The sequence below is a fragment of the Euprymna scolopes genome, chromosome 40, assembly GCF_053919585.1.
Source record: "Euprymna scolopes isolate OS-2025 chromosome 40, ASM5391958v1, whole genome shotgun sequence".
In the NCBI taxonomy this organism is placed as follows: Eukaryota; Metazoa; Mollusca; class Cephalopoda; order Sepiida; family Sepiolidae; genus Euprymna; species Euprymna scolopes.
In genome coordinates, this window is record NC_136521.1 from 53250366 (window position 1) to 53268556 (window position 18191).

An 18191-nucleotide genomic window follows, 5' to 3' on the forward strand; every position below is an offset into this window, starting at 1 on the left:
TTTAGTTGTATTTTTTTGTTTGTTTTGCCTACTACATTCTTGTTTCAAGCTATTTCGGCCCGACTATGGCGAAGGTGCGGATAAGCAGCGATATTATCAAGCCGTTCTCTGTCGAGGGAGACGTTGTAGCGTGGCTGAAAAAAGTGAGACTTGTCGCACAACTACAGCAGGTGGATGATGTAGCGAGTCTGCTACCTTTATATCTGGAAGGTGATGCACTGGCCCTCTACATGGAAATGGAGGAGGACGATCAAAGAGAAATAGACCAGATTAAGGCCCGATTAAAGGAGGCATTTACTGAGGACGCGTTTGCAGCATACAGAAAAATAACTATGGTTAGATGGGCTGGCAAACGTGTTGATGTTTACGCCAACAAAATCAGGCAGTTGGTTGGATTGGCCGGATTCACAGGAGATGGCTTAGAGAGACTTTTGTCACTGGGTTCCCTGACGCTATCTCAATTGCTCTTAAACAGGTGCCGAACATCAAAGTCCTGACCATGGGGGAACTAATGAAAGCAAGAATTTTGACGACGACTGGGGAACATAATCAGGACGTGGTTGCGGCCACACGCTCACCCAACAACCACAGGCCCCAGAACATTCCTGTTAGTGTGACCTGTTTCAAGTGCAATACGAAAGGCCACTTTGCAAAGGACTGTCGAAAACGTGAAACACGGTGTTACCGTTGAGTGGACATTGGGCTCGGAATTGCTCGGGAAACGAGCACGAGGAGGACGCATAAGCGCCAGTCTCCTTCCCCACCAAGATGCGAGCACGACGCTCCCGGTGATAAGCATCCATGTTGACGGGACGCGATGTTTGGCGCTTATTGATACAGGATGCTCTAGGGCTATTTTACATGCAGACCGGTGTCGGTCTTGGAGAAAAAGTAACGTGGATGTCAAAACGATTGGTGGAATGTCCCACGCGATTATGCAAATATGTCGTTCCCGGCCGCTATAAAGGCAGGACACTAGAAAGGAGAGGGAGCGTTCTGCAGATTGTGTGTAGGTGATTCTGGCGAGTAGATTGTGCTTGTTACGACCCACGTGTCTGCGAGAAGCGAGTTTTTGTTCCGTCTGTTTTTAGTTGTATTTTTTTTTGTTTTGCCTACTACATTCTTGTTTCAGTATGTGCTTGCATGTCTGCCTAAAACTTTTGACAGAAGCTATGGATTTTCAAAAGATTAGTACCCTTTGTAAGATCGACCTTTCAGACGTCAAATATTGAAAAATTGATAAAAAATTAATATTATCACCCTCAACTGGGCACGTTTCTACAGGGAGAGGTTGTTTTTTTCGCCGATATTGTCGAAAGACTTTCCCTATTTTCGATTATCTAACCTTAATTTAAACCTACGTCACCCCCGGGTTGGCAGTGGTCATAACAGCAAATACGTCAGGTTTTTTCCCATTCTTTTTCTCCTTCCAGGTACGGGTTCGAGCCTGTCTTCCTACTACCACTTTTTTTGTTCAACACACACTTTCAAACACCCGGGCAACGCCGGGCTGAAATGCTAGTATATATATATTTCTATCTATCTAAATATCTATACAAGTGAAAGTGTCTGTCTGTCTGTGTGTTCCTCTGTGTACATTTCTCTACACAATAACTCTGTCAATTTTTAGTCTTTGAAAGACAATTTGTATTTGAGTGTTTGAATCCACACAACAGATCATGTACTTTTTTTTATTTCAGATACAACCAACCCTTCATAATGACTAACGTACAGCTAAGATTTGAACAAACAAAAAAACTAAAACATATTAAAATAAGTTTATTGTAAAAAAAGTCACCATTCAAATCTCTGTTCTTTACTGTTCGCTAAATAAATAGATAATTATACAGATAGATTATTATATAGATAAATAGATTGATAGATAATTATATACAGATAGATGGATAGATAGATAGATAGATAGATAACATACTTTTAAATGCTTCTATATGGCTACTCCCTAACACAACTAATATTTGAAGAAAAAATATATTCAAGTACTACATGAAGCACGCAAATGTCATGGAAGTGCAAAGACAATATAATATAGAATTTCAGAAGGCTCCACCAACGCGATGAACAATTTAAGAATACAGAACTGTTCACAACGTTAGCAAGCAACTTTCTGGGAGATTACGGACATCTACCAGCCCCATAAAACACAATCAATTAGGAGAAACACATTTCCAGATTGCCAAAGAAATCCGTAAATTACATTAATGGTAGAGGCTCCGGCGAACTACAAGCTCTAGTATACCCTGAACGTAAATACCCCCGACAAACCCTACAAGCAGCAAAATCCCACCCTTACACTATAAAAAATCCCTGGGCGTAAGAAAGCCTTTTACTCTAATAGTTTCTTTTTTAGGACTGCTGGACTTTGGAATTCCCTTTCTGATTCCTGCTTTCCCAACTGTGCTAAAATGCACATATTACCCCTATAAATTATGTCCCGAATAGTAGTCCCTTTCATCAAAGATACACTTTGCATTGTTTGGGGTAAAAATACAATAAAAAAATTTGAGTCGTTAGATGTTGAAGCAAAATCATTCGAAAAGGTACATTTCAACATGAGTTCAAGATTGTATTAATCCCACGGTTCAGTTTTGCGAATGGTATCAGATCAAATTCACAAAAAATTCAACCTTTCCTGAAAAAAAAATCATATGGATCGATGAGGCTGTTTTTAAGTTAAATAGTTCAGTCAACCATAAGTGGGCCGTTAAAATTCACATTTGAGTAAGGACCACCATTTGAACTTACCAGGTGTTACAGTGTGATGCAGGATGTCAGTATTGGAGATCGTTGGACCTTCTTTATTTTACCAAACTGCTAGTGGCCCCGTTTTCTTCAACTTACTAATGGAAAATGTCGCTCCTGGGGATCATAGAGATGTTTAAGATGTTTTAACATCCTTGTTTCTTAGAGCGAACAGAAAGACCCTTTAATAATCTCAATTCTGTCCTCACAGCATGTAAAAAGGGATGTCTTGATTGAACATATTAAGAATTCTTTTCTCATTACAATAATATATATATATATATATATATATATATATATATATATATATATATATAGAGAGAGAGAGAGAGAGAGAGAGATTGACACTCATTTGTGCCTACCATTAGAAAAATAGGGTTTATTAAGACATTAGTATATAGAGCCGATAGAATTTGTTCTCCCAACAAACTCAAACACGAATTGAATACTGTCAAAGACATTTTCATTCGTAATGATTATCCGAAGAATTTGATTAATTATATTATCAATAATTAAGTAGAAAAATACAATTCTCCAATAGCCCTGGATCCGTCCAAGTGTACTGTTTATTTAAAACTACCATGGATTTGATTTGCTTGTCAGTGTTTGGGTAGACATATTATTAAGTCTGTAACAAATTGTTTACCGGTCGGTGTTCGTTGTAAAATCTGCATCTCCACTGGTTACTAAGGACGGTTTTCTCTCATCAGGCAAAGTAAAGTCATTTATGGATTCAATTACCAGTGCGCTGCTGGCTATGTGGGGCGAACTCCTTGAACTGTCAGACACGAATCAACCATCATATACTGGCAAAATGTTAGACTATTCAAGTCGTATTAGTCCCTCTGCAGCTTTGGAATCTCTCATTGGCCAACATCTATTAGAGAATCCAGCTTGTGCCAAAGCCTAAAAAAAAGAGTCTTTCAGGACATTACACCGAGCTGACTCTCCAAATCATTTTAAAATCTTGGAGTCAATCTCAATTTATTTTTCACGTCGTTTTGCCGGCAGAAAAAAAAATTGTTAAATCATTAGATGTGCCCGGAGAAATATTTTAATCGTTCTCATACCGCCTTTATCTTAATTGCACTTTTTTATTATTGTATATATATATATATATATATATATATATATATATATATATATATATATATCACGCGGATTCGTGTTCGTCTTCTTTTACTCATATATCTCCGAGTATTACCACTTGAGTGACAATTTAATTCGTTTATGTTTGTATGTGCTGATATGCCAATTATTAACTCCCGATGAGTTTTTTTTTTAATTGAAATGGACCCTAGGGTTTGTTTGTATATTGATTTCATAGCGCTGTATAGTTTTTGTACCGTTAAAAAGGTATATATATATATATATATATATATATATATATATATATATATATATATATATATTGTACTGATTTCTAAGGTTGGTTGGTTGGTTGTTTTACGGCATATCAACCATTTTAAGGTTATTTAATGCCGAATTCAGTGATTCGAAAGAATCAGTTTTTAATAGAATATGTGTGTTTTGTTTTTTTAAATTAGTTTCTATTTGACCCATAGTTGGGAACCTAACAGGTACTACTACTCCGGGTCAGAGTGGACCTGGGAGCAAGGGCTATGAAGGGGTGGCTCCACACTCCCCAAAGCCCGCAAGCTGGTGCCTCACCATCAGATATAGTTTAAGGTCATATCTAGGACCTACTGATTTCTAAAGTTTAGAAGAAACAATAACTTGTGTGCCATCAGATAGAATCGAAACCGAAACATTTAGAGCCCCAGTAACGTTCCCTACTGTTTGAACTAATCAACAAGCTGATAAGAAAGATTTAATATTAATTAGTTAATATTAATTATAGTTAATCAATTAGTTATAATTTATTTTGTGCATGAAATAGATAAAAAAATAATGTCTAAATTGAAAATAACGTTTTGTATTTCAACTTTTCGTCGTATTTCTGTACGGGTTATTCATCCATCCACACAAGTAGATTACGCATTATAAATGTCTATGGCGTATGATAAATATTTCCCGTTTAGTTTATTAGTTTATCGGTTAAATATTTACACATACATCTTCTGTTTTATTTACATAGATTCTCAAGTTCTTCGTTGCTAAATATGAAGAAAAATGATTATTTACTCATTTGTTATTATAATTTATTCTTTTGTTTGTTTGTTCTCTAGCTCTATCTTAATTAGACCTAAGAACATAACATTTTATAAAAATTATCGAATACCAACGCGAATTGTCCTAAGAGATTAAAAATCATAATCAATTTTTTTTTTTTTTTTCTTAAAAAGAGGTACAGGATAGCGAGAGAAATCTCTCAATAAAAGATGCTTCATTTACGGTACAACACACATCCAAAAAAAAACAAAACAAAATAGATATTAAAAATAAACAAAACACCACGGAAGGCTCAGGTGTTCGAACGCCGGAAACAATTAAAAATACAAAGCGTAGTTTCGTTGTTTTTTGGTTTTAAAAAAAAATGTTTTGTTTGTTTTGTTTCAGTTTCTATGAGGTGAACAAAAATGATGGCGGGAAGAGAAGATACGTATTCGCGACTGTTCGACCCGGTATAAACGGCTACATTTCATTCGGGTTGCTATAGATTATCTCCCTTGTGTCTTTTACAAAAACTACCTGGGCGAAAATATTGATCGAAAAAAGAGATTACGTTGAGGAAGGCGAGCAAAATATAAAACAAAGCTGATACGACCACCTGCAGACGAGATAAGCGGAAGTTCATGTAATAGATAGAAATGTATTGTCCAATGTAGTAGAATAATAAAAATACTACGCCATGTATATATATATATATATATATATATATATATATATATATATATATATATATATATATATATATATATATATAAGATGGAAGATATATATATATATATATATATATATATATATATATATATATATATATATATATATATATATATTCACACTGTGGAAGACGAAAGGATCGGTTGAAAATTGTCCTTTTGAAAGAAACATTATTGTTTGTTTTCGAAAACACTTTTTATATTCCTACACGTCAACACATAGGAAATAAATACAGAAAAGATATAAACATTTACATATTTTTCGTATTGATTTTTTAATTATATATGTATATATATATATATATATATATATATGTATATATATATATATATATATATATATATATATATATTCAGACATAGGGCAAGCTTTTTAATCATTGTTGTTTTGCTGGAAATTTGATTTCCAAGAGGCCAAAGTTCAAAAGATTTTACCTTTGTAGTCTCTAACAAACTATTAAGCCTTTTTTGGTTCTAAACATTTGAAACTTTACATAAAGGGTATTCAGACATGCAGCAAGATTTTTAATCGGATTTGGGACGAAAATTTAGCTGGCAAGAGGTCAAAGTTTACAGAGTTGACCTTTGCAGACTCTACCAAACTCGTCCGCTAATTTTTGGTCTAAACACTTTCAATTTTAGATGTAGGTTACTTAGACATGGGTCAAATATTTTAATACAATAAATGCTAAGAGGTCAAAATTTGGTGTCAAATTAAAAAAAAATTTACGTTTACAGTCTCTACCAACTTTTCTCTATGGTAGTTAAGAACGGCATTATGGTACATATTCGCACTTTTTAATATAGACATGCATATCACATAAAGTTGTGAACAATACATAGAGCTCGAGCAAATCCGGGTGGAATTGCTAGTACATATATATATATATATACATATATATATATATATATATATATATATATATATACACACACACATTACATATACGGTGTGTATGTGAGAATTAAATTTAGCAAGGTGCATGTTAATCGACTTTATCTATATCATCTCTACATTTAAATCATTAGAATAATAATATCGTTCAATCGGATTGGTTATTGTTTTAACGGCCATGTTTTGCTTCCATAGGCATGGATTATCTCCCCTGTGTCTGTTTTTGATATGTTTCAAGAAAATGAAAGGAACCAAAATGCAGGTTGCTTGGGAAAAAAAAAATTATAAATAAATAACAAAAAAACGTAAAATAGGCTAACTGTAAAACTTCAACAACACCTGCAAAAGAGATAAACGTATGTGCAGGCATATATATATATATATATATATATATATATATATATATATATATATATATATATATATATATATATATATATATACTAGCAAAAGTACCCGTCGTTGACTGGGTTAAAAAAAAAGCCTACAGAAAATGGACTCTGATCTATAAAAGTACGATAGGTTATGAAAAGGAAGGGTTGTAAAGAGATAGCTTCGAATTTGGGGATATAAAACCAAAGCAAAATATGATGAAAGTAAAACTATAATAGATAAACCCCATAATTTATTATACCATACATGTTCACACTGAAACATTTAACACAATATTCCGTGGATCTATGTTAAAAAACCTTGTTAAACTTTGTGACATTTCCATTCTATGGAGGTCAGGCGCGAATGAAACCCCATAATTTTAACATCATTATCAAAGTATACTTATGCAGATATATATGAAATGTCTTTATTAAAGTTTGTGCCTATTTCCATTCTATGGAGGCCAGGCGCGAACGCAGACCCCACAATTTTATTATACCATCCCTATTTAAGTTAAAACATACTTATCACACTATTATTATGTACATCTATATCAAAACCACTTGTAAACGTTTTTTTTAATTTTTAAATTTTTTATTTCCATACTTTGTGGACCAGGCGCGAACGCAGACCCCACAATTTTAATGAACCACTGTTCTGTCAGATCAAACATACCTATTCCTGTGTCTCGATACATCTTCTATCATTATATGCAATCATTTTTTTTTTAAATAGTCAACCATATAGGAGCCTATTCGTGACCAGACACACACACATACACACACTGACATTCAGCTTTATATATATATATATATATATATATATATATATATATATATATATATATATATATATCTGCACGTTCGTTAATCTCTGTAATAATATATAATTTTTCACTCCAAATAAGAAAACTATATTTTTTCCTGAAGAACTCATGTAAGTCTCTAATGATTTGGATGGTTTATCATTGCCATCCAATGAAACACGCGTAAGACGCTACGATTAAACAATATAAATGTGAATGAAGTGAATACTTCTGTGACTATGGAATGTTTAATGAATCATAATTCTGGAGAGAACTTGAATTCCTACTAGACACTATCCTCGTGTGTCTAAGGCCTCTCTGTACAGGAGTTTGCCAGAACATTTGGGACTTCCAGGGACTGTATGTGCTCATCTCAGCATTGTTTCCAGTCGTCCTGGATTTCTCCTTGCCACTGGACTCAAACAGTGTCGATTCTAGAAGAGGTATGGTTAGGGATTACGCAACACTTGCCTCAAAATTACATGCGCAGCTGCCCTTGCAGGGAGTATCCCTTGATTTTGGAGGCTGAACTTAGGCATCGATGACCTGTTTGGGTGAAAGTAAATAAATAAACAACTTAATATTCTTTTTACATATTTTTTTTATTTCAGACAAGGCACATTGCCACTTGAAACGTAAGGAGCTACCATTTGGGATCATGTTTAACGGCAGCTAATAACAGTTAAAAGTTAAATTAGCTATTATCTATCTATCTATCTATCTATCTATCTATCTATATATCCAGTGATATTGTTAAAATAGTTTATATTAGGTGTTATTTATTGTTTACAGAATAAAGTGTAGCAATGGGTTTTAGCTGAAGATGTTTACATAAACATAATGTCCTTGAGCAGGCGTAACGGGGAAAGGATCCACCTTGAGAGACGTATGCTTTTTAATGATCAGGTCAAGAAATTGGGAAGTTTAGTCAGTCAAAGAGTTTGAGTTTGGCCACGAAAGTGAACAGACGTGCTTCAGAAGCCAGGAAGCGGACTGTAAAAAACACGCACGTAGACACGTAATGCGGACTCATTTTGAAGAACATTTGAGACAGCTGAAATATATTTATATATTAAAAATATAAAGTGTTGTTCTGTGGTTTCACAAAAGAAGGAAGAACAGAGGTTTCAATTGGTTATGATGTTGGTCATTTCATGTTTCGTCACAGAACTCAGCAGTAAGGATAAAATAATTTTTGGACAAAGAAAGGTATGTAGCGTATATTACTCTTCTTATAAAAAAATGATACTTTTTCTGCAAATACGAACTATAATATATACCCGTGTCATAACTCTCTGATACAAAATGACTCCGTTTATATGTGGACATCATATCCCAAGGCTAATCAATAATACATACATATTATACATTTATCTGGTGCCGTTTGTGATACAATAAAAATTATCCTCATATCCCTGACTATATAACATTTGGGGAGTTGAGTAGCGAGGTATTTGTTTATATTACATGTAAACTTCTGCATGTCAATGCAATCAAGGAAGCAGGAAACATCAAGGGAATTCCAAAGTCCGTTAATCCGAGATAAGAAACTATTAGAAAACTTTCTGGCATCTAAAGAGTTTAACAGTGAAGGGATGGGATTTTGCTGCTTTTCAGATTAATGGGGAGTATTTAAAACGAGCGTACACAAGTTTTATAGGCTTACCAAGCACATTGTATTAAAGTACTTGTAAAATAAGCACAGGGATGCAGTATTGCGACGAAGGGACACATGTTGGCGGGTAACTGATATGAGTGAGGGACTAGTCGTACATGCACTAGCCAAGATGTGGCAACAATACTCTATGCATGAGCGTATTTTGGGTTTGTAGAAGTATTAGGTACGCTCATGTGCTGTAGAGAAAGCTCACCTTCCCTACAGCATCCTTAATGTATTTGTTCCAATTGATGCCACCTTCAAAGGTAAACAATTTAATCGCCACAATCATCCAGTAAGCTGCAATGTCCAGTTAACTTTTTAAATTAATAATTAAAAAAAAAAGTTTTAAATGAATGGTTTAATGATTATTGCATTACGAAACTATTTTTGAGGCATCCTGTATCGTTAAGTTGATGTTTCCAAACCGGCACTGCTCCTGTCTATTCAAACGCTAAATTGGAATCATTGTTTCATGGACTCCTCTTCTAATTATTTCTTTGTAGAAATCGCTCCAGACAAGGCATGAAGCCAATTGATGTAAAGGACTAAAACTAGTACTTCAGGTTACACGACTGCTGAAAGTAAACCTATCATTCACTTTCTGTTCCTCGTAAATGATAAAATTTATCTCGTTTTCTTTATCTTAAAAGCATCTACTCTCTAACCTACGGATAGATTTACGTGAGAAAATATAAGTTAATGCCTGTACCAGTAAAGCTATTCGTCCGTGTATCCTTTGGACTATTCGGACTACTGTTTTAATATTGAGTTTTGTTTTCATATCGTCTCGCCTGAAATAATCTCCAACCTTCTCCAGTTGAATCTTGCCAAACTCAGCAATCTTTATATCGAACTCGTGAATTTGTACTGAATGTCGATTTATATAATCCACGAGTGTGAATTGTTCTTGTTTCCTCAGTCTTCACCGCGAGTAAGTCTCTATTGATTCATGAGTACTAGCAGTATCATTTCACTTATTTTTACACGCCACTTAAGTAGGTAATAATGTTATCACCCGAAATGCGTTAATTTTATCTTATGTACAGTTTGCACTGATGGCAGTGATGGTGGTAGTGATGGTGGCAGTGATGGTGGTCTGCATCGACAATGCAATGGCTGGAGATGACTAACCTATCCATCTTAAACTATTGTTTATTAGGATTTTTTTAATAGTCCATTTTCATTTTAAGGCAACTCAGCATTAAAACGGTCGGGGCGATTTGGACTATTCCATGTTTCACGGTAAGAGATATTCAGGATGATAACGGTCGAAGATAATAAGCGAATTTTTTGTTTTTAAAAGTTTTTGGGGAAAACATGATAACAATGATCTTTAACTGATAAAGAGCGACTATAAAAGGGAGGTAATTCGTTACTCATTAATTAATGTTTACGACGATGTTTTTTTCGTGACACCGGACGGATGTCTGACGAGTAAATTAATATTTTAATGACATCCTTCACTATTAAACACTATTTAAAAAAAAATAACTTGATAAACTTACACACATTTTAATGCAACTTTAAGTTCATAAAGATTCTCGAATTAGAAAAGACACACATTTTTGCATATTATCCTGGGCAACGCCGGAGTTATTGCTGGTTGAAAACACAAGCATATTAAGCTGGGTGCACACAGGCAAGGACTGTTGACAATTCTTCAAAACAAGAAACATGTAATCAGAAATCATAACATTGAAAGAAATGTACAGAAGCCTTGGACTTAAACATTCGTTAACTAACCGAGATTGAAATATAACGGGAAAGTGACGGGCGCCTAGCCGATCAACTTGTCATTTTATCGTCACCCACAACACTCCACCACATACGATGAATCTCCCTCCGTCCTTCCCTCCTTCTACATCATACTGTGAAAGTATTGTTGAGAGAAAAAAATATCATTCTTTTTATATAACCAAATTGTTAATGCAATTCTTTTGAAAAGCAATGTATCGTTGTATACACATTCGTCAAGCAGATTAAATAGACGATCCGGTAAAGAACAGACGAACTGCGGCATAACGCAACAGCATGATAATAGGTCGGTGGTTACAACGGCTTAAGCATTGTGATGATAACAACCAATATAAGAACAGTTGCCTGAATAATTCAAATAAGGCAAATGATCGACCCTCATCCAAAATAAAAATTCGAAACATGAATCATACCAGCCAGCATCCAAAAAGTACGTCCAAGGATGGAATACTGCTGCCATATCTGGGCAGGAGCTGCTAAAAACAGCCTATCCTCCCTTGATAGAGTACAAAATAGACTTCGTGGCTTAGTGGGGAGTGCCCTTTTCTCTACCCTGCAACCTCTCTCCCACAGAAGAGACGTTGCGAGCCTATCCTTGTTTCATCGTTATTTGCATGACAGGTGCTCGTCTGAGCTCCAATCTCTGGTCCCCCCTCGCCAATCTTTCACGAAAAACACCCGTCTAGCTGAATCCACTGTCAAAAAATTTCCCCACTCTTTATCTGTGCCTAAATCAAAACGTAGATTCCATGAACAAAGCTTCTTTCTTAGAACTGCACGCCTGAGGAAATCTGTTCCGTCTGCCTGCTTCCCACCTGACTACAACCTGGATGTCTTCAAGTCCAACGTAAACAAATTCCTAATGAACCGCCCCCTTAAGTAAACACTTCATTAAATCTCCACACTAACGTACTGTACTTGCAATAACCCTTATCCCTGAGTGGCTTCCGGGCCTTGATAAGTGGTGACCACCGTGTAAAAAAAAACCCAATTCGCCAATGCATCGAGTATTGCCGTCACATCTGGGCTTGTACATCTACCACTAGTCTCCCATTATTAGAAATGGTCCAAAAAGTCTCAAATCTCGCACCCTTGGCCAATCTCCATCTTCTGTTATATCGTCACAATGCTGCATCCTTGTGTCTGTTAATAGAATCTGCTCTGATTAACTCATGGCATCTACGCTTACACTCGACGCACATAGTCCAAACTTACTCGACCAATAGCAAAATGCACCCCCTTCACTGTTGAGTGTCCTAAATACCGAAAAGCCTTCTACGCTAATTACTTTCTTCCTCGGATTGCTAGACTTTGGAATTCTCTTCCAGGTTCCTGCATCCCTATTGTACTAACTTGTTGAAGTTTAAATATAATGTGAAAAATGTAAAAATAAATAGAATCACTCAATATATATATATATATAAATATATATATATATATATATATATATATATGTGTGTGTGTGTGTGTGTGTGTGTGTTTTCTTATAGTATATACCAATCCTTATTTAAGACGCTCAATGTAATTACAGAGCAATATAGTGAATTAATGACAAAAACATATTCCAAAAATTATGATGTTTACCATCTTATTTATTCTTTTAATTCAGTTGACATTTACAATTCTTGACAGTATCTGTTTCGTACACAAAATCAATCACTTAATCCGTCAATATATATAATTTTACACGTTTCCTCAGTCGCTCCCATACGTTTTTCACTTCCCGAAGACGATACTACTAATCTTTGTTGACTTTTTCGAATAAAAAAAGACTGTTTTCGTAATAATAGTTTCTTCCACAAAACAGAGTAAATTTGTAGTTTATTTTATTCTTCTTTATTTCAATTACAAAATGTAAAACCTTATTTTATCAAAGGCACTAATTGACCTTTGCTGTCTGATCGAAGAAGAACAATAAAAGGGATTATCTCGCACCTGCTTTGTTCGAACCTCGACGGCCCTGATCGATATCGTTTGAAGTAAAAAAGAAAATTAACAAATAAAAACACTGAATTATTAAATACAAGATAAGCTCGTAAGAACTGAGTGGCTTGGGCAAAAACGTAATTATGTTCTTTGCAGTAATGTGTTTTCTTTTTACAAGGAAGCCACCACTTATCAAGGCCCGGAGGCCACTCGAGGATAAGGGTTATTGCGTGTACAGTAATCAATGGGATGATATCGTCGTTGTATTTAAGTGTATGTTTTTGAATTTTTATAACCCTTTTTTCATGGGAATCGCTCGAGACAGGGCATGAAGCCATTTGATGAAACAAGAACGAACCAAGAACGAAAGATTTCTATCGACCTCCGTTTTGAAAATACAAAGGGTATAGGTAAAAGGGAGACGGTAAGCAGGACGGGAGTTCCATAACCTTGCAGTCCTGAATCCGTTTACTTACATTAGTTAATAAACTAGCTGTTGAACGAAACCCACGAAAGCAATACTGAATATCACAAGAGACCAAGACTCTCCAGACATATGAACACGATTGCTGTTGACCAACTTCTCAAAATCTTTGCGAATAATAGAGAAAATACGAACAGGACGACATTTAGTTAGATCGGATCGATCACGAGCATTTTTAAAAGATAGGAACAAAAGAGACATCCTTCCAACAAGAAGTAAAACGGGACTGAGACAAACAAGTTGATAATTTTACTATTACACTGAATTCTGTTTATGCATAGTTTAACATTGTGCATACTTGTGTATGATTTAAGATGAAAACGTTCTAGCAAACTAAACTATATATATATATATATATATATATATATATATATATATATATATACATGAGAATGTGTGTGAGGACATTTCTCAATCTACATACTCAACGAATTTTTGTATCTACAGACATGAAATTTGGTATATAGGATATTCATATATGGGAAAAACTTTTCATCGCTTTTCACACGGAAAACAGGGCGGCTAAAAGTTAAAATTTGCAAAATGGCTACTTGAGGGCGTTATCGGATTTTTATCTGTTTGCCAATTGTTGCACGATTGCGCCTGTACCAATCGTTCACATTATGTTAAGAATAAGTATATTTGAAAACACTTTTTTAAAGAACGTGCGAAGCTCCCTAATGGTTTTCGTATTTGATTCACTGTATTTTTGTTTCGATTTGGTTTCAATCTCAGCTCGAGTATTTTTTTTATTACTTACAAGAAGTGAATTGTTTAGAATAAAAAAAATAATACTCGCATGCACATGTCTAAGTCGTGGATGTGCGCGGAATTTCGAACGGAATGTTTTATGTAATTCAAAGGGATAGCATGTTCTCGTTCCGTCAGCCATGGCTAGGTAGTTGTCCTAAATAATTCGCATCTGTATCTTAAGAATGGCCTACAGGAGGATTGAACCTTCAATCTCCAGAAGAGTGTAAGTTTACAAGTGAATTCTATCACTGCTCATACCTCTACGCCACCGCATCGAAAGGGTGTGAAAATAACATTTAAGATAAGTTTCGCCGATGTAACGTTCGAACTTCTTCGGATGTATTTTTCGAACTCGGGAATCTATTTTGAATTTCGAACGAAAGCCTTGTTTTAATCCACGAGCGTAGCATGCTCTGGTTCCGACAGCCATGACTGGGTAATATCTATATATTAATATGATAGTGTGTGTGTCATTTTGTGTGTCACGCTTACATCTTTTTTCTTCCGAGTGACTGTCGTTTAATTGTTATGACCTTCCATTTCTTGTTATAAGTAATTTTACCAAGAACTTTTTCATAATTTTGTTTTCATTTTCGACCATAGCTGATGGCACTTAAGTCATCTATTTTTTAAAATAATTTTACAAAAAAATCTTCATAGGTTTTGGTTTCGGTTTCGATTATAACTGAAAGAAAACAATATATATATATATATATATATATATACACACACACACACATATATATATATACCCCACACTTATATACATACATTGAACATTAACTGTAATTAATTAATTATTAATATTTTATGGTTTCTTATTAGATATTTAGTATCATTTCACTATTATACTAAATTCTGTTCATGTATAGTTTTACATTGTGCATAATTGCGTATGATTTAAGATGAAAACATTCTAGCAAACTGAAATATTTTTCTATCTATCTATCGATCTATCTATCTATCTAACTATATATATATATATATATATATATATATATGTAAAAATGTGTGTGAGGACATTTCTCAACCTATATACTCAATGAACTTTTTATCTACAGACATGAAATTTTGTATATAAGATATTCACACATGGGAAAACTTTTAATCGGCTTTCACTCGGAAAACAGGACGGCTAAGAGGTAACCATTGCAAAATGGGTACTTATGCTTGTCAATTGTTTCACGACTGCGCATGCGCGAATCGTCCACATTATGTTAAGAATAAGTAGATTTGAAAACACCTTTTTAAAGAACGTGAGAAGCTGACCTAATGGTTATTGTACTTGACTCCCTGTCTTTTTGTTTCGATTTGGTTTCAATCTCAGCTCGAGTATGTTTTTTCTTATAAGAAGTCAACTGTTTAGAAAAAAAAAAAACGCCATAATACTCGCATGCACATGTCTCGGTTTCTTTTTAATTTCGTGTTTTAAAGGAATTTAACGTTAAAATTAACACCGGACATCTAGTTTATATATAAAAGTGACAATATCGGTGTGTGTGCGAAAAGTCTCTACAAAACTCCTCTCTGAATATATGGTCTGAGTATATGGTGTTGATATTTGATTCATATGACATTTTGACTTGTAGCACATTTTTTCGATTTGGTTTTTAGCCGGCAGAAATTACTGATAAGTGTCAAAATTTAAAACAAAACAGTTACCCTTGACAGGGTAGGTCGACTAAAACATTACCCTAGTTCACAACGTAACGAATACTGGCTGACAATGTACAGCGATTCAAAGTTACTGCCGTTATGAGTTAAAGCCCTTCGCGCTTCCAGCAACGGGACCCGTAAAGGTGAGGGCCCAGAATCAGTTCAGCATCCTACTTTACCGCCCTGAGTCAGGTTTTGAGTTTACCATCGCGACGTTTCTTCTGGCCTAGTTGCCGAGTCAATTAATGAAGTCCCAGACGAAGTCACCTGGCTGAACCAATGAAGACGCCTGGATAACTACTTTGGAATACAACATACATTTTGTAGATCACCAAAGTTAAGCAACAATGAGCTGGGTCATTATTTGATGATTGACTAATTAGGAATACATAATGCTTTATGTAGATAACGAAAGTTAAGCAACAATGAGCTTGGTGATTATCAGATGGGCAACTACTTGGGATTACCAAATGCTTATATAGATCACCAAAGTTAAGCAACAATTAGTTTGGTTATTATAGAATGGGTAACTACTTGGTAATACAAAATGCTTTATATATTTTGGAGGACGTGGATCTTTTAGCGATCGCGGCTTTACTGTCGCCAGCAGACAGGTAGGATGCATTGTAAGCTGTGATGGTCGAATACTCTTAGTTTACGTAGGTCACTTGCCTGCATATGAGAAATTTCGCAAGCAATAATGGAATATAATGCGGATGGGGATCTGATAAATCCTGACTTTGCTGTTGAGCTTTATTCCTTTTCAACATTAAAGCTGCGATCGAAGTTGATAGAAGGGACTACGAGCATTGCTGATGCAGTTGAGTATGTTTTCCTCCTCTTAACCTGTTGTAGTGATAATTAGCCAAACTATTTGCACCGATCGACCACTTAAAGGGTTTCCGTGTCGAGAACACCCGGCTCTTTTTCATTTGGAAGGAAACCTGCCATCCGTTACTTTTCTTATTGGCGTTTATCTTCATGTCGATCTTTGAAGCGTACGATTGGTTATCAACGAAGCTTTCAGCCATAATGAATGTTTAAAAGAATATGCAAATTAGCTAGATCTTTTGCTACTGAATGCAATTCCACGACCCATATATAACAAAGTTCTATTTTCTTTTTAAATGAATAGAAAAAAAAGGCTTATATTTTTCTTTATTGGCCTTCCAGCCGGGATCGAAATATAGTATCTGCTCTGATGGGGCACTGTACATTTTTGGTCTCGATTAATCGAGAAATTCTTCACATTTTTTTTATTTTTGTTACTGTTATGTTTGCAAATAACGTATAAGGCAATACAAATGAAGACTCAACAAATAAAGGTAGATCAATAAGAAGTGTAATAGGAAAAGTATATTTACAGTATATTTACATAATGGTTGTCAGGTAAGAGAGTCTTGGCTTGAGAACATATCTGCTCTCGGCTCACCCTTCGGTGGCTTCTGGTTAACACACACACAGACTAACCGAGTCTTGTTATTTATGGGTAATATTATTTACACATGTAAATGAGCGGGTGACACCACAACAGTTACTATCCAGAGTGCCGCGTTTTGGGGAGCTGGTTTCCCCCTCTATTGTGAAGTCCAAATATCAGCTGACGTAATATTGTAAACAAACACAGACAAAATTTAGTGAACGACATTATTATTATTTTATTTATTTATTTGCGAATTAGTCCACCGGGCAAATTCCTCGTAATATATAATAACTAATAGAGGATTGATTCTATAATAATGCATACGCAATTTGCATGTTTAAGCGTATTGTACGACCGGGCAACACCGGGTGACCAGCTAGTAGATATAATTCTAATTTTGAGTCTCTACACAATACTTTGTCTCCACTGTACATTCTTTAGTAACTCCAAGAAGTTGATAATATTCCACGACAAATTATTATACGGTTGAATAGCACATCGATGACGCATCTGTCTGTATGGAACAAGACATTTGTTGCCGCTTGGGTGTAAAGCTTCGCCAGGTTCTGAAGACTAACGACCGCCATTTCTCAAGAAGCTGTTCGTGACTCAAGACGTCTGAGAAGAATGCAGAAGCAGGGATAAAAGTATCTCAGCTGAAAACGTAAACAAACAACAACACATGACGAAAACGTGTGTAATACCAAAGGAATATAAGTGAACCATAAGACTCCCTCCATCTGACAATGGAAGGATTGGCTAAAGTGTGTACAGGCCTTATTTCTTTATATTTTATGAAATATTGTCGAAATTATACAAATGGTTGTTATTATTATTATTATTATTATTATTATTA